We start from the raw sequence: 22,747 nt of genomic DNA, 5'->3' as shown, positions 1-22,747 counted from the left end.
CCTTAGAGATGGTGGATTCTGGTTTTCTAGACTCCAGTCAGCACTGGAGATAAGTAGAACCTACACTTCCCTCCTAGAGTCCTATGTGAATCTGGATAGAGAACTGTAGATGGTGGCATTTCAGGCAACTGGCTTTTCTGCAGAAGACCACTTGTTCTTGAAGAGCTACAAAAGGCTACAGGGGCCATGGGAGATATTTTTCTCTGATCTTCTTTGCCACATTTTATGGCTCAGTTTAAAATAAGCAGTTGCAAAGTTTATTTTATTCATGAGTTTGAGTTTTTCCTCAAACCTCCCCATCCCCCTTTAAGAAATAATTCTGTATTTTCTTGGTTGCAGACAAAAAGACATGACCCTTTCACAGATCTGCATGCTGCACTTATTCTGAAACCACAGGTCACATTCTGTTCCTTATAACGTCAACCAAACCAGTACAGATTTGTTCAACACAACAAAGGTTTAGGAGAGAGTTGATATAAATCTCTGCAAATATCCCTCCAGAAAGTCTTGTTCATTCATTCTGAGGAAAAAAAAAAAAAAGGCAGGATTTGTTGTTGCCTTGAACTTGTAACACCCATCCCGAACTGTAAAGAGTCTGTTGAATTCATGAAGACTGTACAGAGACCCCATAGCCAGGTCCAAGCCCACACAGTGCTTTGTGTTCAGAGCTGTTTGTGGTTAGTGCTCCACCACCTCCTGGTGACCATCATCCTCCTGGTCACAGAGCTCCAAAAGCCTTGCAGTGATACAGGTGTCTCTACAGGACAGACCTGACAGTCTGCATCTGGAGGGCCACATGGGCAGTGGCTCTCCCCAGTTTCACCTGATGAATCACTCTTCCTCTCTGAAGGAGGAATAGCTGCTTCCACAGAAAAATTGCGGTACCAAAATTCTGTACTGCTCAGCAGAGAACTCTGTAAGGCACCGACAGTCACAGACAACGAGCAAAATCTGAACATAAATCTAGAGGCTATTTCTTTCTTTCTTTTTTTTTTTTAATCTAACCACATTCATTATACCTCATTATACCAAAGAAGATTCTTACTCTGCTGTTTCAATGGAGGGGCTAGAAAGACTAAAAACCCTTCTTGGTCACGTGTATGTAAAGCCCAGCAAGCAGGAGAACATCAGAAAGGCTAAGAATTTTTAAATAAAAGGGTTCTTTTCTGCTTGCTTAGTTTGTTCAAAGCAATACGGAGACAAGTACAGCTCTTTAGCTAAAGCTCATTAGGAATGCTAGACACTTATGAAACCTCATAAAATATTAAAAAAAAAAAAAAGCCTACCAGAGGTAGAGAACACAAATGGTAGAATACAGCAGATGAGAACATAACTCACAGGACAGAAAGAAAGGATATCGAGTATCAGAGAAACAACTAGAACATTATCTCAATTTCTGGCTTTCAACTGACTACAGCAGAACACCAAGGGAAAGCTGAATTGTGGCCAAGAGGGAAACAAAACTTGAACACGTTTCAAATAAATAACAACACATCCACATACAAGATCATATGCCTTATAGGTAGACTTCTGGGCTTCAACATTTCAATTTAGGGCACTTCTGGTACAAAAATCAGCTTTCTACACTCAGTCCTTAATAACAGGGTCTTTGAATTCTCCATCCTCCAGTAAAAGAGGCAGACTCTCCGCACTTGCTGTGCTGCTACATTCACTTCAAAGGTAGTAATTACTGCCTAAATGCTAGTTAAGGAAGCAAGCTGTGTCTATTTAATGGCATTCTGCTGCCAGAAGTGATAATTCAGAAGCTGTCAATAGCCAGTCACGACGACACTGTAGCATAAAAATTGCTTTTATGAGATAAATAATACTTTCCCACCCAATTGGCATCAAATGTCTACAACAACAGGTATTCCAGCATCTACACACCGAGTTTCACAGCAGCCAAGAAAGCTACCTGGAAATAACCATATCACTTAAGTTTCTATTAGCCGTCAGCTGATTTGCATGGAGAACCAACTGGCCAGCAGGGAAGAGGGTTACCTACTATGGTCAGTCAGCCAATCTTGCCCAATTCTGTTCCACAAAATGCCAAGTACCTTAAAGTTCATGGTTCATATATGCCTTCAGCCCCACAGCACGCTCCTTCTGGAAGAGGGACAGGGCATGAGCTAAAAAGAGGAGAGAGCCACCAGTAGAGCTGTGCGTGATCACTGCGAGGAACATCCAGGAAGGCAACGGCAGCTCTGGCTCCCACCACCCCCACGAAAATAACCTGCCATCACACAGCTACCAGAGAAGCAAATTGCCAATGGAAAAACCTCACTGCTTTTAAAACTCAGGAGGGCTGAAACAACTTGTTGTTGTACAAATAAAAAAAAGCTCTTGTGTGCAGAGTGTGTCAGCAGGGAAAAACAAGAAAAGGAACACTGCGGAAAAACAAACTTCTCAATCAAGGAAATGACTCAACCATTTGTGCAACGGCAAGAGAGTCTCCACCTGACATTTTTCAAGGGTCAAATACACACAAGTGGAAGGGGTGATGGGATTTTATTAACCACTGGATAGGTTTCTTCCAACACAGAGGACCCAAGCTGAGTAAAACTCTACTGCTGTAAATCCAGAGCAATGCCACAGGAGTTATGCTCCTCTGGATGTACACCAGGGCAACTGAGATCAGGGTCATCCCACAAACTGTTCATATCAGCCAATTATTTAGTTACTAAAGTGAAAAGAGCTCATATACAATGGGACATTTTAGCGGATGTCTGTGGAATCATAGTTAGCAGAAATAGAAATCAATTTGCATAGATATATTCTCCTTTTGTGCACTGTCATCTCTATTTTGAATGTTTAATCTAGACATAAAAAGAAGAGAAAAAAGGAAAAAAATGTTTAGATGGTTATATTAAGTTAGCCTCCAAATCTCTTATGTATTTATTTTATTATACTACAAAACCACATCAAGTCTACACTGATCTATCCATCCAAGAATTCAGGACTTCCCAATATAATATTCTCTTCCCCATATTTTCTCTTGGGTGACCATTCTTCCCTCTGGACTTTCAGATTAAATGATATTACTCCATGAAACCCTGCACAAACCCAGCACAAAACCCTGACTGCAGGTACTAGTTATAAAAAATGACACTCCATGAAGTTACTAGAATAGTAATTCAAATATCAGCATTTTGAAGTTGATAGGGGTTTGTTATGGAGAGAATATTGTATTTCAAAATGCTGCAAAATCAATTGTACCACTTCTCCACCTCCACATCTTTGCAAGAGGAATTGATACAATAAAAAAGAGTACATTTACAAGATAAATTGCAGTCTTCTCTGCAGCTTTTAGCACTCTGTTAAATTAGTTTTCTTCTTGTGCTTGTCAATTACGCCTATGTTATTGGTTTTGCTTAATTAACACAATCCGGAAAACTTCAACAACATAACTGTTCTTGGACACTGGCTATGAGATAGCTTCATTTATTTTACTAGTATAGTTGTAAAACAAAGCAGGAATGGGGGTCTACCTAAAATCCAGGATCTGAAGGGACTAGCATTAGTCAAGGGAAACAGTAAATGGTATCATGGTCATACCTACCTGTGCTGCAGGAGCAGGAAAGAAGTATGTGGTTGCCATCATGCTGATACACATACACAGCCCATCTCTGGAAATGTAATAGCTAGAGCTCTGTTAGTCCCCTTTTCAACCTATTTTCTTTCCTTCTACCTTCCCTTACCACCTCTTTCAGTAAATCGTGCCTGGTGTCATTAGGGAACCACAGAACTGCAAATGTTTTCTCAGGGTAAAACATTCTCCCATTCCAAATTTGTTGTTTACCTGAAGACTGAAAATCGTGTTTTTAACTCAGTTGCTATATTACTGGACAAACAGTTGGTACAGTCAGTGCTCTGAACCACATCCTCAGCCTGAAACACTTTCTTTGCACACATGCCCTTTCAAACTTGACATTTCATGTGTTGATTTTAGCTGCTTTATAGTTACCTAAGTGCTGAGGAGAGGAAGAAAACAACATGCACACATAAAAGGTCTGTTGATGGCTTCTCTCTTTTCTATTTTAAAGTTCAAAAGCATACATATAATACATCTTTTCAGCTCTACAGGGTTTTCACCAGCTAAAGGATAGATTTTTTTTATGAGCTGTTACTGCAGTTGCTGAAACTGTGACTCAGCAACCAGTCTCACACTTAGAAGTTTGGCAAATGGCTTGATGCCAGATAAACTATTATCCACCTAACAGCTTCCTCATAAATAGCAGGATGCTCTAATGCAAGCTCGCCTACTACCTGTGTAAGGACAGATTATTTGCTGTAAATCCAGGTAAACTTCACTGGTCTTGCAATGCTGAGAGCATTCAGAATCTCCCAAGCAACAGGATGTTTGGGTTGTGGAAAGTCTATTCTGGCATACCATCACTAATTAAGAAAGAATTTTACAAGTCTCATTTCAAGAAACTTATTTTCCAAATAAAACTGCTGAGACTTTTCCTTGCTGGCTTTTTCCACAGTAAGAAGTTGTACTTAGCTGTTTTTTAAACAGATGAAGAAAGGCTTCTCAATTTAAGTTCAGTACGCTCAATCTCAGTTAAGTCTGTACTACTATACACCAATCAAGCTATCTTGTACAAAGTCTGTAAAGAAATTAAAGTTAGACTATGAGATATGTAATTGACATCCAGAATGCTCTTATTTTTATAGAAGAAATGCTTACCTATGCATATAAAGGCCATTTCAGGTAATTAGCATTTATTTTGTATTATTAGGTATGGATACTGTTGTTGACATACAGCTCTTACACCAGTGTTTGAGGTCATATGTCATCCAAATTCTTTTTCCTCCAAATGCCATTCCAATGGCTATTAAGGTAAGGTGACTAAAGATGAAAAGAAATCTCTCTACATTTGACTGGATATGGAACTGTTCAGGCTCATACTACAGCTGATGAAAAAATCCAACCAAACAAAAGAAACAGCTTCTCTCTAAAGTGAATAAAGATGGGTATAAAGCTCACTGTTAGCCATAAGCAAAATGAAGCTTTTTGTGGACTGTCACTATGAAGGCCCAGTACTGTCCCTGACCCCATCTTGCCTCATTTCTTGTTCCACAGACCACAATTCTTTGCAACATCTGGGACTGGATTCTTCTTCCTTCTTCAGCAAAGAGCATGTATACACATTAGATGGGTGCCACAATACTTTCACTTGAGGTACCAGTCCTGCAAGGTAGAAAGAACCCAAACCACGAAAGTAGATGCTGAAGCATCTACAAAGACTTGATGCTTCAGAAAACCACTTCAATTTACAAAGCTCATACATGAAAGGAAAGCCACCTGGAACTAAACAACTGATAATACCTGGAAGAAGGGCATGCCTAGGGATCCTACCTGTTGCAAGGAAGTTGGGTTGCCAGGAAGTACCTCCATCTACTCACCAGCAACTTCATCAGATGAAGAAATAATCACCTCTGCAATGACTCCTTCAAATCACCAAGCAGAGCTCTGTCCTCCTGTTGAAAAGGTGCCCAGAAGAGGAGACTTAGGGCTCTGAAGGAAAACTGGCTTCATCTTCTGTTTCCTAGGTGAATGCTTTGCTCACTAGGGAAAAAAAATAAGCTGAGCAACAGCACTTTCCACTGTGCAGAAGATAATGGAAGTATTCTAAATTAAATTCTGTCTTTTTGAAGTCAACTAAGTTTTACCACCATCTTCACACTTTAACTTCTAATACAATGCTTCCTTTAAGGGAAAAAAGAAGTATGTCATAGAATTTGGGGTCAGGGATGGCATTAGTCAGGCCACCATTTGAAACACAGAGGGAAAACATTATGCTTGAAGCCTAAAGACTGCTTCTGTAATTTATGCAGTGACTGATTCTTATACAAGAAGAGCGAGCCCTTGGTCTCAGTGCAAGGTTCACAATTCCCACATCTCCAATGGAGTCCTTTAATGACTTTGCTCATTTTGTCCCCACAAATCATGAATTCTTACCCATCTTCTTCTCCTATTATCTCTCAAACAGATGGATAAAAAGTGTTCACAGCAATGAGCTGTTAGTAAAACCAAAACAAAATTAAAGTAAAACCACTGTGTGTTTATTTAAGACTTAACACTAAAAGCATTGACCACGTTCCAAGGAACTGCTGTTTCTCTGAAAGAGTATTTGCTTTGCATTGCCAATATTACATTGGCAAAGTACTGATAAAGAAAGCACTAAGAGGACCCCATCCCCTCAGTCACATCCCAAGGTAATCACTGAATTTGAACTCAGCAACTGCTAAGAAAACAGTGGTGACAAGATGTCAAGGCAGGTATAACTAGATGGTATGAAGCAACTTTTGATAGACAAACTGATGAGCCTACACCACTGTCCACTTGAGGCCCTATGTTTTCTGGGAGAGACTATTTGCTCTCCTTACTGTTAGTCAATCTAGCAAATTTCAGTTTCAAAAGTAACATTCGGGGGGAAATGATGCATTATCAAAGATTCAAGAGTGTCCCAAAGAGAAAGTGTCTGTTATATACTTCACTTCATCATAATTTTTGAAGCATTACATGTCATTAATCAACATTAGAAATCTGACCTTTGAGTCCTTTCATTATAGGAAAGAAAATAAATTCTGCAATTTTCCTAACTTTATTTCACATTTATTATTAAGTCATTATTTCAGGCTATTCTTAGGTACATTTTAGATGATGTCTTCATCTCTTCCCATTCTGTATGAATTCTAACTTTGCTGCTGAAAAAAAAAAAAAAAGCATAAGCTTTCTGAGTTTTTCCCAAAGTCTGCTGAAAGGGGGAAAGGAAGAATTAACATAATTATGAAAAATACGAACTAGTTCAACTTCATCCTGTCTAGTCTTCTAAAAGAATTCTACATATGAAAATGGATTAGGATCACCACTTCCGGGAAAACTCAAAAACCTAATTAAAGGAAAGCAAGGTATCCTACTTGACTTTGCAGAACACTTTACAGATAGACGGAGTGAACAAAACAAGAAGAAAGGGCAGGGGTAGGGGGGAAGGTGGAAGAAAACTCTGGTGGTTTCTCAGACATCATGGTCTGCTTATGCTTGCTTTTGAATATCAAACAAACAAATTTAGGGATATCCCAAAATGTCAGTGTTCTGGGAAAAAAAAAGGAGCAATCATTTCAAAACAAAGATTTTCCTATTTGGACAATTGCTTTACATGTCCCGGTTAAGCACCTCTTTTATGAAGACAAGGTAGGGTTTTTCTCAAAGAAAAAGTCTGTCAACATCTCAAAACCAGCACACTTTTTTATCATGCCAAGGCTCAGTTGGAGGAGATCAGCAATGATATTTTGCATTAGTGGTAGGTCTCTGAGAGTGGCATAGGACGTGCAGCCAGGAGGAGATATCTGGGACAGAGCCAGAAGCATAGGATAAAGCATGGCTGAAAACTTGGTGATATATAACAACAGAAAAATTCAAGTTGGAAGAGACCTCAGGTCATCTGCTCCAATCTCCTGCTCAAAGCAGGGTCAACTATTCAGATCAGTTTGCTCAGGGATTCGTACAGTCTTGTTTTGAATATGTCCCAGAATGGAGAATCCTTTCCAAGGACAGAGACTCCACAACCTTTCCAGACAACCTGTGCCAGGGCTTAACTGCTCACATGGTGAAAAGTTTTCCCTTACCTCAAGTCAGAACCTGCCCTGTTCTAGTTTGTAACTACGGTTTCTTATTCTCTCTGCTGCGCAACTCTGTAAAGGGCCTGGCTCCATCTTCTCAGTAATCCTTTGTAGGTACAGGAAGGCCAATCTGAGATCCCCTCGTCTTCTCCAAACTGTACATGTCACGGACCCTCAGCCTCTCTTCATAGGGCAAATGTTCCTCAACTTGATGGCCTCCCTCTCCAGTTTATCAACATCCTGCTTATAAGGCAAGGACAAAGCTAGACACATTCTTTCCAGACATAGTCTAACAAGTACAGCGCAGTATCTCGTTACAACTTCCTCGCCACCAGCATGCTCTGCTGAGTATGTTTAGCTCATTGTAGACAACACACAAAGCAGGATCAAGATGGTCAGAGTCACAAAGAGTTTTCAGGTTGAACTGCTCACTCCCACAGCTGTGCAAAAGACAGGGAGCTATCAACCGAAGCAGTGTGACTTTGCATCCTAAGAGCCTCCATCTTTCCGAAACTGGGCATGGCACCAGATTTCCTGTTAGGCAGAGCATTTGGTGCTCCAAATCAGGCATCAAAAATCAGCTTTGTTATTCTGAATGGGGCTGGCACCGAGACTGGTTTCCAGATGGTTTTCTGTTGTGTGTTTCTATTGCATAGAGGAACACAGCAAAATCAGAGGAAAAAGCCTTTTCCAGAGAGAAGCAAGAAATCAGGGAAACTGAAGTAAAATTGTGAGGGCTAAGGCAATAATTAGTAAATTAAGTCACTTCCTGTGTCGCTCTTTTCTCAAGTAAGGAAACAGCTGTGGAAGCTCTCACTTTCATGCCAAACAAATCAGTGCTTGACTCTCCGGTCTGTAGTAGCCTTGGCTGGCATTTTCCAGTCTCATTTATACAGTTATATGCAAAGCAGCCAATTACTGCTCTTATTATATCTTTATTGACAAAAATGGTCTTTGAAAGGACAGATGCTCTTGTTTACCATCCCCTCAGATTTCAATCAGTCTCCACATCAGTGTTTGTACTCTATGATACACGAAGTATGACTTCTTTTGCTCTTTATCTGCTTTTGATATTTAATTTTTCAAACAGCTTGATGCCTGTATTAGGGACTGTTTTGAGTGTTTCCATCTTTGAATGTGTTTCCTACAGCTCACTGATCTCAAGTTCATTGATGAATATCATTAAAACTCAATGGGAGAAATCAGTTTAAGAATTTGACCCCTGTACTAATCCTGGCTCCTAACAGAACCTGAGTATGGCTGGAGGGCACACACCTAATAATACAGTTGGGACACACCAAAACTGAGTTAAAGGACTGCTGACATCACTCACCTTTAGCTATTTAACCATGTTCCATCTATTTATTGCATTAGAGCCCACTTTCTACTTGGCAAAAGACAACTCAAACACAATAAGGGATAATGTCAAATCAATGAACTGAACTGCAGTGCAATATCAAATCAAATGCCACTTTTACTCCAAAGTTGTAGCACTATTTGTCACTGTACCACATAGCTCCAATCTATCAGGGCACTCAGTGAAGTGTTTAATTCTTGTAGTTGGAAGCCTAAAAACACATACTTAAGCACTCTGTACAGCTGGGGCCATAATTGCTTATTTGATCTTGTTTTCTAATTTTATCTTTCAAAATAGCAGTCACAGGCTTAAGAGAGACCACCAAGAGAGAACAGATCCAAATATTCACCTTTCTACTCTTATCTCTAAAAAGTCCTGAGTATTTTTGACTTCTACAGATATTGGACACCGGAAGTTACTTAACAACTTACAGGATCAAGCTTTACTAAAACTGCAGAAATTTGCAAGTTTTCGTCAGAAAAGTTTCTGTCATTATTAAACTCTAGGAAAATGTTCTTTTCTAACAGTGGACCTTTCCCTGACATCTGAACTCCGGTACCAAGCTGGTACACTGACAGACATGCAGTCATGGCCTAGAGCCCAAACCCTCTGAGGAGACCAAAAGGACAATGAAATCCCAAGTCATGAAAAACAGGATTCACCTTGCAGCTCATCCCATCCTGCCTATGGGCAACCACGGGAGGCTGAGCCCGGAGCTCCTTGCTGCTGCTGAGAAGCAGGAGGTGGGGTGGAGGAATTGGGGCAGGAAGGCACGGTACCCTCTGATGCCACGGCTTCTTCATCTCAGGCCTCTTGACCATGAAGCCATGTCATGGTTTCCTCACTCCTTACCAACTTGCTTCTTTTCCTTCCATCTTACTGATGCAGAATTCAAGCTAATAAGCTCTGTGTGCTTCTCGTTCTTCAAGTGAACTATAAATTACCTGGCTTGAAGCAGAAGTCCAGGATCTACAGGCTACAGGAAGCCAAAAGATCAAGTTAGATAAGCCCTGTGCAGACAGAGAGCCAACTGCAGGGTTAGGGGCACAGGTTAAAAGTTTGTGAACAAGAGTAATGTTACTGCTGGCTGCACTGTGAAAAGGTAAATGTATGGCTGCAGTGCTAGGGCCTATGAAACACAAAGCGTTAGCAAGAAGCATTTTGAAAAGCAAGGCAATTTAATTTTGATCACCGGTCAGAGATTTGGGGAAGGCTGAGGAGGAGGAGGTTTGGGCTTTCCATGTTCCACAGTGCAACCACAGAGATGCTAGTGTGGAAGTAAACACCTTTATTGACAAGACCTAGCACAAGGTGGACATAAGTAGAGCCACATGGACGTCACCAGAGCACCTCTGGGGCAGATCTGGTAGCCTGAGACACAGAGAAAGTCACAGACTCAGAAGGGGCTAGAGGAATGTCAGTCGAAATGAAAGTCTTGTCTTTCCTCTTAGGCTGGTGAAGCTGATCCTGCCTGTCTGTCAAACAGAAAGGGAGAGGGGACAGCAATCTCCTCCAAACACCAGTATGTAATCTTGGTGACTCGCAGTCAGCAAAGTCACACAGACAGACCTCAGTCTGAGTGAGGCTGTAGACTATTTCCGTGCAGGTTATCATACTGTGCACAGGATTTTTTAAGTGCAATTATAGTCTCTGACATCCTATCTAAAAAGAGTTATCACCATAGTAACGCCGAAATCACACGGCTCGGCACACCTGATACCAATCAATCTTGAAAACATCTTTTTAAAGAAACAGGCTTCTGGAAAACTGCAGATGGAGGTTTCTTTTTGCTACCAAGAAGATGCTCTCATAACAAAAATGGAAACTGTACATTATAATCTTACCATTTCCTGCATTCAACCCTAATACCTATTTATCAGTTTAAAAAAAAGGGATAGAAAATAAAAAGGGCAGCGGTTCTGTGCTGGAAAGAGTGACAAACGATGAAGTACAGCTGGCATGTAAATGGCATGTTGCATTTTGTCCCTTGAGCATTAACTGTGACTTCTGAGAATACAATTTGTGCTGAAACAAAACATGAACATTCCCACCGTAATGCCACTTCACCTTCCCAGGATACCAGCTTTCCCCTCAAGTGTTAAACAACTAGAAATTTTGTCAGCTCTTCCTTTTTTCTTTTGCAGCTTGCAATTTACTTCGGTTGATTAGAGTTGCGTTCCTCTGCATGGGTAGAAAATCCTGAAGAAAAACACGTTTAAGGAAATGATTTTTGCAGTCAGTTTGCAGAGCAGGCTGCTGGGCACCACGGCTTCCTGAAGTGCCTTCTGCCATGGGCCCTCTGGACACATCCAGCAGCCAATACACCGATGAAGCTGCTGATGTCTGTGTGGTTTTGTTTGTTATTGGTTTGTTTTTATCTCTGCCCTAGCAGCCTTTGGGCGATCCGTGCAGTGCCTGCTGCTGTGCCTGTTTCCACAGCCTGCTGCCTTTCATTATTCTAGCAAAACCACTGCTAAAGGTGGATGGAAATAATTCCAGCATATAACCCATGCACAAAGTTCAACCAGCCTCAGCAAGTTAGCCCTGCTATTTCTTATTTGATCCTATCCCAATTATCACTGCATTTTGAAAGCCTACCACTTCTTAATTTTCCTTCGAAAAAGACTGTTTCTGTTCTGATGATTTCCATCTTCGTCACCTTCCATTCATCTATATTTTATTTTTCAAGTAAGTCACCGCTGTAATCATTTATTGTGACAGTGCCTCTCTTTTATTAGGCATGATTTCAGAACAGAAGAGCCATTGAATTTGCCAATGCCATTGATTGACAGTAGCTGGATATCTATCCACCACAATGCTAGTAACGAATTTGCTTAGAAATTCTTCCTCCTACATTCATCCTGGAGATGAGTGTAAAAACATCATGAGTAGACAGTGTATCAGCCTAAGGAGGTAAGGAGACATCCTTCACTAAGCCTGCTGAAGCCTGTCCCCCCTTTGCCATTCTCTCAGTGCTGACCCACCAGAACAGATTATGTGCGCACGAACTGTTTGAGCTCCTCTGGGTGACTGTGCACTGAAATAGATTAGGAAAATGCTTCCACAACTCATTCCCAGAGAGATGGTCATATCCAGGACTGATTAATTTCCTAAATCATTAGGTGACCACTTTGAAAAAAGCTGTTACACTCCCATCGCTTTTAAGAATGTTACCAAGATTTTTATAATAAATAAAGTAATTTGGTGCTTATGATATATACATAAGGCAGCTGTTAGGATAAGCACTTACTTACATCACTTTGCACATATCACAGCTGAAATGTGAAGCCATAAAAAGATATTTGTTTTGCTTAGATAGGAAAAAATTCCAGTTGCCTCCAGTTTTAGTGCGCTGTTGGCCTCTTTCCTACAGGTGTGCTCCAAGTCCAAAACAAAGAACAGAGATAGAACTAAGCTGCTGGCTGTTTTGAAGCTAGAAAAATAAAGGGAATTGCTGATATGTAAACATTTGCAGCATAATGTTAACACACATCATTAAAGTTAAAGTGCCGATTTGGTGAAAAGCAATCATCTTTGCAGTTCACTTGTACAAATGAAGTTCTGCAGTAATTCCCCCAAGATGTTGCCATGCAATACCTGAAAGCTGTACGAGGTATTTGTGCTATCTGCAGCACTTCAGAAACCAGCACAGGTGGTCATGAAGCTCTATTATGCACAAGGAAGCTGGGCTACACATCTGCTCTCATAGAGCATGGATGTTAAATTTATTCAGCTGCACTTCTGACTTGTCTCACGGCATGTTGCATTATTCTTCATCAGGGCAACAGATCCCAACAGGTAGAAACATTTGTTCCAAAATTAAAATTAAGAAGCCACTAACAGTTAACTGAGTTTCAAGCTATGCCATGGCCCAAATACGGTTTTCAAACTGCACAGGTATCAACTGCAGAAGAGAAGCACTGATTTTGGTGAGGATTAAAGACCATAATTTGATTATATCAGTTACCTTTTGTAAAGATAAGTGGCAAGGGAAAATCAGGAAAGTGCAAATGAGTAGTTAGAGCAACTGATAAAGCTGTATGTAGCCTCCTGAGCTTTATCAGCTTATTGAAAAGAACTAAAACCCCATCCTTCCCAAATCCTTAGTTTAAAGTCAACAATGTAATCTATACAGTGAAACACACAGAAAAAGTCTACCCTCGCCCTTAAAGAGTTTTAAATAACCATTTACCACGCATTTCAGCCTGGGAGGATTTCCTACTCCAGCACCAAGGAAAAAAACAGTTAGGGAACAGTATAACAGATTATATTTGCCACATCAGAACGTTGATTCAATCGTTTCCCATATTCACTTATAAATCAGGGATCATCACAAAGAAAGGTGAGGGTCAAAACACCTCATGAATATTTCCATCACCTTCTCTAACAGGTCGTTGTATGCTTTTGCTGACTTCAAGATCACAAACTCTTCACTCCTATGCAGCTGACACAGGAACACTGTAGAAGTCAACAGCATTGCAGTTTTGCAGCGCATGCTAAACTGATGCTTTCTGTTAAGGCTGCCTTATGCATATGAGCTTCAAATATCAAGTATCAGACTGTGGACATGACTTATAGAACCATAGAATATCCCAAGTTGGAAGGGACCCATAAGGATCATCAAGTCCAACTCCTGGCACCGCACAGGTCTGCCCAAAAGTTTAGACCATGTGACTGAGTGCACAGTCCAATCTCTTCTTAAATTCAGACAGGTTTGGTGCAGTGACTACTTCACTGGGGAGCCTGTTCCAGTGTGCGACCACCCTCTCAGTGAAGAACCTCTTCCTGATGTTCAGCCTAAACTTCCCCTGCCTCAGATTAACACCATTCCCGTGGGTCCTGTCACTGGTGTTTACGGAGAATAGGTCCCCTGCCTCTCCACTCCCCCTCATGAGGAAGCTGTAGACTGGGATGAGGTCCCTCCTCAGCCTCCTCTTCTCCAGGCTGAACAGGCCCAGTGCCCTCAGCCGCTCCTCATCTGTCTTCCCCTCTAGGCCCTTCACCATCTTCGTTGCCCTCCTCTGGACACTCTCCAACAGTTTAATGTCCTTTTTGTACTGTGGTGCCCAGAACTGGACACAGTACTCGAGGTGAGGCCGCACCACCACACCTTTTACGTTTGTGTTTGTTTGCTTGCTTTTTTCCCCTGTGCTCTCTTAGAAATACTATCTTTATGTAAGTACTTCTATTCTGTGACTTTTTTTTCCCCTGATGTTGTAAAGTATAAATAACTATAATAAATAGCTTGCTAAAGATTTATTTGTACAAGTACAGACATCAAACCACTATGATAATATATTTTCCTTTTGTACAAACCACTATGATAACATATTTTCCTTTTGTACTAGTGTAAAACTGTAGTGAAATGATATTGGCATGACAAAAATTTGGCCCATAAAAAGCAAACAGAACTAGAACAGCAGAACAAACAAGCAAAGTCAGTCAGTTCCCCTTTCCAATTCAAAATTGCCTCCCTGGCACCTATGTCAAAGACTCTATTCTCCTAGTTCATTTTTAATTTCTCAGCCTCAGTACTATCCCCTAGAAGCATTTGCTCACTTTTTTCCCCTCCACTTTCTGTGCCTCAGAGAAGAGCAAAAAGCAAAGACAGAGCTTGGCTTCTCTGACAGGATTTGCCTTCATCCTGTGATAGATGATGCTGATGCTGTACTGGGATTTGGTTGGTTTTTTTCTTGATTTAAACTTGAAAAACATCAAAAACAACAACATCCCTCTGAAGCACTGAGGAAGAAGGGCACCAGCTCAGCACATTGCTGTAACTCGGCCTGAAGCTGTCTGAATAGCCTCAAGAACATTTGAGGACAGAGACATGCCTCCTAACAGAGGATTTATAGTTTTCATTTACCTGGGATTTAGACGGAGCAACCACTACTTACTTGCCAGCTGTGAAACGTCAGAGGAGTTGCTGCTACCAGCCACAGCCCACGCTCCCCTTCTCCAGCCATAGCAGAGAAGGGCTGCAGCAATACGAGGGTGTGACAGCCACCAGCCCCTGCCAACAGGAGCAGGCGACCAGGAGCAATACAGACACCCCCTGCCAGCCCATGCAAGGCTCCCTCTAGCAGCTGGGACTCGCAGCTCGGGGACGTGTCTGTGCACCCCATCCGCATTCCCAGGGACAGCTAAAAGCAGCACTGTGCAGAGCTCTGGAGCCAGCTGGCAGGTGAAACAAGGGGTATGCCCAGGCCACCTGGTTAGCCCTCCCCGAAGTACGGGGGCATCCCTTTTTTTGTGTCGTTCTTTAGATTTTTGGTGTGCACGGTTCAGGACTCCTTCTCCACCCCCACCCCCTTCACTTCTGTCTTTTCACAAATAATTTGACCTATTCAGAGTAAAATGGAACTTCCGGGGGATTTGAATGTGCTAAATGACAAATACTTGGAGCGTAGCTTTGAGGACCCAGATGTCTGATTCACGCATCATGGAAAGTCATGACAAATGTCAGTGCACTCTCCAGACACTCACCTGCCACTGTTTTCCTGAGGTAGCCTGGCCTTTCACAATCATTCTCAAGATAAAATGTAAAAGGTTACTGACATGGCAACAAAAGAAGACATGGCATATTACAGCTGCTCTTATGATTTTAGTGCATGCTCTGTTTTGAGAATGAATCAGAACCAAACTAGCCCAGCAAAAGCATCTCCACTCCTAACTCTGTCTTCTTTTGAAAGAAGGGGTGAAGGCAACTCCAAACACATGCACCCACTCCTTGTCCAGACCGTGGACTGGAGAAAGTAACCCAGAGGAGACGGGTCTCTCCCATCACACACAGAAAGATCTGGCCGATAGACAATAGGCTAATGAAGTGCTTCTTAGTGAGGCCCCTACAGTTCGGCTCCCAACATACCTATCATTTGGCTCATTCTGTGTTTGGGTTAGATTGCATCTTTCTTAGGAGACAGCCTCCAAAGTGCTGGTCTCTGCCAAAAGGCATTTTATGCCAGCTAAGGAAGGCTACAGGCTTGCTGGCCAGGTAAAGCCCTGCAGCAGGTGAGGGACCAGAACTTCAGCCTAGGGACAGAGCTTTTGAAGGCTTCCTGTCTGCTCGCATGAAAGCAAGTACAGCATCTGTTTGGCCACAAGAGGACAACTTGCTCTTTCCTCTAAAATATGGAAATCTGGTGTAGGTTTAGTCTGTGCAGTGCTTTTACAGAACATCTTTAACATGCATGCAGAGCAGTTTTAGAGATTCCACCATTTTTTCAGTGAGAAGTTTATACATGGTCTCTCCAATGCAAAAACCCTTTATCACAATTCCTGCATGGCGCAGTGTAATTACATTGACCTGGATGTCAGTGTTGCAAACTTCAGTGGTGTGCTTACACAGTCCATGGAGGCTTTGAAGAGAAAAAAAAAAAAGAAGGAAAGAGGGAAAGAGGGAAAGACGGAAAGAAATAAGGGGGAAGAGGGGAAGGTTTCTATATTAAAGAAATAAAGATATGAAGTTAACATGGGTTGAGTACCTGATCCAACTCACACTGAAGTCTGAAGGGAGAGACTTTCCAGGATCTCAGTCAGGATAGGGCTCAAAGAGAGGGCTGTTGTATAGGCTTGGACCAGCAGCAGAGTTCTGCCTTCAGGACATCTCTGAACCTTGAGAAGATGCACAACTACTTATTCCTCCCCATGCAGCCTACGCTGAACGTGAAGGATATCGGCAGGCCTGATTTCCACACTGTAAACCCACATTTTAGAAGTTTATCTTTCAAAAATGTATGCAGCTTATCAATTTCCACATTTTTACCATTTCCAGACAGAGATATGTGGGCTCTGCATCAGAACAGATAAAAGAGGTTAATTCAATTTCTGATCTCATGTTGTAAACTATTAAGCTACACAGCTTGTGTCATGACCATTATCTACAGTGAAATAAGGGGAAAAAATGTATTTCGTGAGTTCTGCTTTTATCAAGTCTTAACAAAAATGTCTACAGCTGATCGATAGGTTAATCTTATGCTTAAGCCACATCCACTTACAGTTGCGGCTCCTTCCTCTACTAGTTACTTGCGTAAGCAAAGAGCACTCTACTGCTTCAAAACAAATTTCACAGCTGCAGAGAGAAAAAAAAACATTTTAATACCTTGTGTTACTACTACTTACTCGTAAGTATTTTAAACTCTTGAGATATTTAAAATCTGTTTGCAGCATTCAGGAACGAGCACCCTGAAAAAGGTTGTTTTCAGCAACAGAAAACTAATTTTCAAAAACAAGTCACTCTGCAGCAAAGAGGCCTCAGTAAGCATCCTTCTTTTAAAAAATCTGACTGTAAGCACTTACTGAATTACTGATTTGCAGACCTGCTGAGTATTTGCACTTCTCATGTGGGGGCTCTACAAACTTAGGCTGAATGACACAATGTAAAAATCATCTACTCTAGTTAGGCTTGATTTCAATGATGTAAGTTTAGAAGTTTTTGTTAAACGTACAGTTTCTTCTGCTCTTCAAATGCAACATTAAGGAGCTCTACACTCCTGCTCAATAAGATCTTAGAAATCATCAGGATTATTTTGGTTTCTTCCAGAGCTGTGACGACATCCTGTTTCACTCTATTCCTCTGGGGTGTCTGAATGCACATCTTCTGAAATCAAAAGAGCAGCTAGATCACCTGAAGGCTGGTCACTGTGCGTAACAGCTCACCTCACCTCAGTACTTCTTTGTGTGCTGAGAGGCAGTGCTCCTGCCTCCAAAACTGCTTACCCTGTGAAGTACCAGCCATGTACCTGCACACCTGGAGTGGACAAGAAAGCAGTGGTGACGGCTAGGCTAATGACAAGGAGATAATTATAACAGTTGGCAGATGGCATCGAGGAGATAGCAGTGCCATGAAAAGTAATATGAATCTGGCAGCAGTGAGGCTTGGCTTTGAAAAGACTGAGGTTATCGTTCTGAATCTCTTGATCTTTGGCCAGGATCTCTTTCAAAAACCAACACTGAAAATTCCCACACCTCCACAGACATATGGCTTGCTTTCCATTGCACATGATCTTAGCATTTCGGATATCCACAGGATCAATAAGCAACAAATCTCGATTGTTTCCAGAACCAAACTTGCTTGGTGTCACGCAGGTGTCATTATGGAGCAATGTCTGGATGTCTGAGGCAAATCTGTCCTGGACCTGAAAACTGGATTCAATCTAAAGAGATGATTGAGGGGTCCAGGATGTAATTAATAATGCTGAGAAGGTCGAGAGAAAGAGATAAAGAGAGCAAAACCTATCAACAGCTACTAAACACAAAGATACCATATCTGGCTCAAGTAACCATGAGCTGTTGAGCACTGTAGGAATGGAGAATATAGAGGGGGAAGTACTGTTGTGTGCTGATAGTCTTTTTCCAGTCCATTTGTTTTTGACCTCTGTCAGAGGCAAGACACTGTACACTACATAGTCATTCAACCTGATCCAGTACAACTGTTCCTGTACTCTGCAGGAAAACATGAAAATTAAAAAACAAACAAAACAACTTACAAATGAAATTCCCATTTTGTCACTTCAAAGCAAATGGAAAACTTCCCTCCCCTTCCACACCAGAGACATCCAAATCATTCAGTCAACATCAATTTAGACAAATCCATTTCTTTCTGGACACCCAAGCATGGCACAGCACGGCACACAGAGGTTTCTAGTTTGGTGTTGGCAGCCTGGTGCTGTGGCTAGGCAGAACATCACATTTGTAATGAAGAGAAGATCACAAAAAACATTTGCAGTTTTGATTTCCACCTCCAGAAGCTGGTGTACAAGACCTTCCCCAACCAGCCTTACAGCAGTCTCCAGATGGGAATTTCCTCCTGTAGCAAGGAAAAGTCAAATGGGTCTGCTGATTCTGGAGAGGCATAAAGCAGAATCTGGAAGTGGAAAATTACAAGGGTATTTTGGGCTAATAAGGCATTTTGTTTTCAAATGAAAATGGGAAAAGACCCTATAAACTGTTCATTCAGTTTAGTTTTAGATTTCAAAGAAACTGAAAGAATGCGAAAGTGCTCTAAAGACTGAAAAAGCTCAATCAGAAAAGAATATAAAGATTATCAATTTTGTCTTCCTATTGAAGTTGTGTGACTCCTCCACTTGTGCTGAACTCTACTCAAATGTTAAAATGGAAGCTTTGCAGCATACAGAGAGATGAACACACAGGTTTTTCCATTTTGATCGTCCCTGAAGCCCTGCCACTCTCCACTGGTGGCTGCAGAGGCAGCCTGGAGTACTGCAGGTTGTCCTTCTGAAAGGGCAGCAACTGGAGAAATCAATTCCTAAAGCGGTGCTCTTTCAAGCAAGGTGATACCGAGGAAATTTAAAAGTCAAATGCCTCAAAGAAATAACACCTGCTCTCCTGTCTACAGAGACATCCCTGACACTGGGCAGTCAGGACATGACAATTTATGTGCTGCATCTGCATAAATAAAGCTATCAGCATAGATGTGAGCGCCGAAGTCAGCAGTTCCAAAACGAAATACCTCTTTAAAAAAAAACAAAAAAACGTGATTAGAAGGAAAAGGATGCCAGAAGCCCAGAGCCACCTTTAGCTACAGCTTGTATGGCTGCTTATCAATGTTCGGCTGAAGCAATCTGCTGCCCCACCAGGGCTTGCCAAAGGCTGAATGAATGGCTTTTGGAGGTGAGGTGCAGGGAGCCCCAGGGAAAGACCATAAATCACATCTGATCCCTAAGGAGGCAGAGGAGAACAACAGAAGAAGGTTTTCTTCAGGTTTTGTTCTTGCAACGTGCAGACCACACAAAGATGCAGCTCAAGGTGTTCCCTGAGGGTTAGGGCTGCGCCTCTTAGCTCTCCCCTGAACAACAGCATCTCTGCAAAGAGCACAAGAGAGAAAGCAGAAATCATTAAACCCCAGCCCTACTCTCTTCATACCCCATCCACAGAACGGATTGCATTGCAATCCCCCCAGCAAAAATTCTTGCTGCTGTCAGTAGAAGAATGCAATTTAACCTCTCATGAAAACACAGTATTTGTATTTTCAAGTAGCAGTAACAACAACCACAACCAAAGCATAGCTGATGTTAACAGCAGGAGGATGACAAGCCTAAAGAGAAGCAAGCGTGTTTGAAAGCTACCATCCTGTGCCCAGAATGACCACTGCATGCACCATACTGCCTCACCTCAGACACAGATTTTCCCTCCCCAGTTTCATGCCACTTTAACAGTGCTCATCCTCCTCCCTTTCTCCCATCCATGCTGTTCTGCACAAAACCTGACCATGTTTGTTAGCACGAGGGTCTCTGTCGTGCCGGCTCTAGGACCATGTCTGCCAGCATTTCTTTCATCCGAGCAGGCTGGCTGACAGCACATTATTCTGCATCAGGTATCACCGAGATCAAACCTCAGATAAACTAAGGGAAGGAAGCCTTGGCACACTGTATATCCAAGGATATCACATTGATTATAACTAAAGGTCACCTCTGGATTCAGTGTGCTATGAAACCAAACCTCAGGCATCCTAATGGTATTTTTGCTTTTCCATCCTCTGTGTATATGGTTTATGTATGACAGGAGACTACTTATTCAGCTTTTGGCAGCCTGTAAGTGAACATAATTCTGATTTTAATTCACTAGCTTATTATTCCTGGTCCATCTCTCAGCTATGCACAGCAACGAAAAGAATATATTCATGTTTATGCAGTCCACTCTGCTCTTAATAGGGCACTTACAGCAGACATGATTTAAGAAGACATCTCATAAGTCAGCACTGGTGAGGTCCAGCTGCAGCCCCAGCACCAGCACGCTGCAGAGGAGGGGAGCCTGCTAGGGGGCCACGGAGCGATTTAGGGAGCTGGAGCACAAGATATGCGAGGGGAGGCTGGGGGAAGTGGAACCATTCAGCCTGGAGATGACAAGGCCAAGGAGGGACTGCCATGGCAGTCCTCCACCACCTCCACGGGCCTACTAAAAAGAGATCCCGGCTCTTCTCAGAGTCGCTCAGTCACAACAAGGAAACTTGGTTTGGGCAGAGGAAGAAAAGATTTATAGTGAGAGTGGTCAAGTCCTGGAAATGGGGCTCAGAGAGGCTGTGGAAGCTCTGTCCTTAGGAGATTTTCAGGGCTCAAACAGAAAGCCCTGAGGAACCTGTCCTCACTTTGATGTCAGCTGCAATAGGTAGGCTAGATCTCACAGAAATTATGAGTCAGGCATTGGAACGGGTTGCCCAGGGAGGTGGTGGAGTCACTGTCCCTGGGGGTGTTCAAGGAAAGGTTGGACCTGGTGCTTAGGGACATGGTTTAGTGGGTAACATTGGTGGTAGGGGGATGGTTGGGCCAGATGGTCTTGAAGGTCTTTTCCAACCTTAATGATTCTATGATTCTAAGCATGGCCCAGTCCTCAGGAGTCTGTGTATTCAGCCAACTTCCTTTTGGGGTTATTTGGGGTGAAAAATATTCGTGCGTAGCAATGCAGGCATGCCCATAAACTTTTTCACAAATAATGATTTTCCGTTATCATCTGCTTGGCACAACTGAATCCAGAGGACATCACTCATTTGCCTCCTTAAAGAAAACAAACTCCTTTGTCTTTCCGTAAACTTTCCTGGTGACACTGTTGTCTGTTCTGCATTTTAAAGGCTTTGTCTTACAACTCAAAGTAATGTTTATTCTCAGGATTATTATAGATTAGAAGACAACTTGAAATTTCTTGGTGAGCATGCACGTTTTCTTGTATTCTGCTTTACAGGATCTCAGGCCTGCACAAGTATTGCCAATGCTTCCTTGAGACTAAACACATACTGCTGGCCTCTGTTTTCCTTCTCCATCATTTAAAAACAGAAAAAAAATATATGTTTTGAGGCAAACAGGTAAATGCAAAAGTTCTGGCTGTGCAGTCCTCCAGGTGCTGTGGTGGAGCCAGTGAGGATAAGCTGGAGGTCTATGAGAAAATGTACCCCTGCTTCACAGCTCCCCCAGCTGAATGCTGACCTCCAGCTGGGGGGGCTGCTCCCTATGCAGGATGCCCCATAACCACCAGAGAGGCCCCACTGCCAAACCACAGCGTGGGGCCATCTGTGAGGTGCTACAGCCTAAACCCTGAGAAGCTCTTTTCATCTGTTTTGTTGCTAGTGGTTCGTGGTGGTGTTTTTTTAAAGCCTGAGCTACCCATGAATATAAAGTCCAGTACAATTCCTCCATGATCTGAAAAGGCACTGCTGGTTCAAGGCAAAGACTCATAACAAATCTGTGACTCCCCAGAGCCATTAAAACAGCAAGTTAGCAGATGGGAAAAGGCAGGTACATCTAACTAAAAATCACCTTTCCTACAGATTTCCATGTTTGATTACAGATTTATTTCCTGCTTATGCAGACTCACTTTGCAATATGTACAATATTTCATTACATTTCCTGTCCAAAAAGTGGTACAGTGTAACACCAGAGCTGTTCCTGAGCTATGGAGAAGAGAATAAGATAATGTTTGCTACCAAAACAGAAGCATAATTCAGTAGTATTATAATAATATATAATATATATAATAACATAATATAGAATAGTATTATAATTCAGTAGAAAATCAGTACAATTTCATGCAGACTTCTTCTAAAGTGAAGGTCCTTTAATAAATCCTATTAAACCCAAGCTTCGGCACCAGATCCAGCATGAAGTTGTTAAAGATGGAGCTATCTTTCTGTGGGAAATTTATGACCAGAGGAAACATCCTAGCCCTGGTATTTTTATAGCACCCATTCATTTTTAAAAGGAGGACAGAGAGATCCAGGATATCAAAGACTACTGAAAGTGCCTTCTACCT

General features: G+C 42.0%; 1 protein-coding gene across 7 annotated transcripts in view; it reads right to left on the bottom strand.

Moving 5' to 3' along the window:
- Positions 1-22,747, bottom strand: part of PKIB (cAMP-dependent protein kinase inhibitor beta) — a 55,002-nt gene that overhangs the window by 19,407 nt on the left and 12,848 nt on the right. The window contains exon 2 of one of the 7 annotated variants that reach the window (XM_083830665.1): positions 5,441-5,572. The exons of 2 other annotated variants lie outside the window; for them this stretch is intronic. The gene's annotated coding sequence lies outside the window, so the exon portion shown is untranslated. Of the gene's footprint in view, positions 1-5,362; positions 5,573-22,747 lie in introns of all 7 variants that reach the window. 4 more of the 7 variants (XM_083830663.1, XM_083830661.1, XM_083830659.1 and 1 more) reach the window with 4 other exon arrangements.

This window comes from Anser anser, assembly GCF_964211835.1.
Source record: "Anser anser genome assembly, chromosome: 3".
NCBI classification, from domain to species: Eukaryota; Metazoa; Chordata; class Aves; order Anseriformes; family Anatidae; genus Anser; species Anser anser.
The sequence above is the reverse complement of the archived record's forward strand: the minus strand, read 5'-3'. Positions and strand labels throughout refer to the sequence as shown.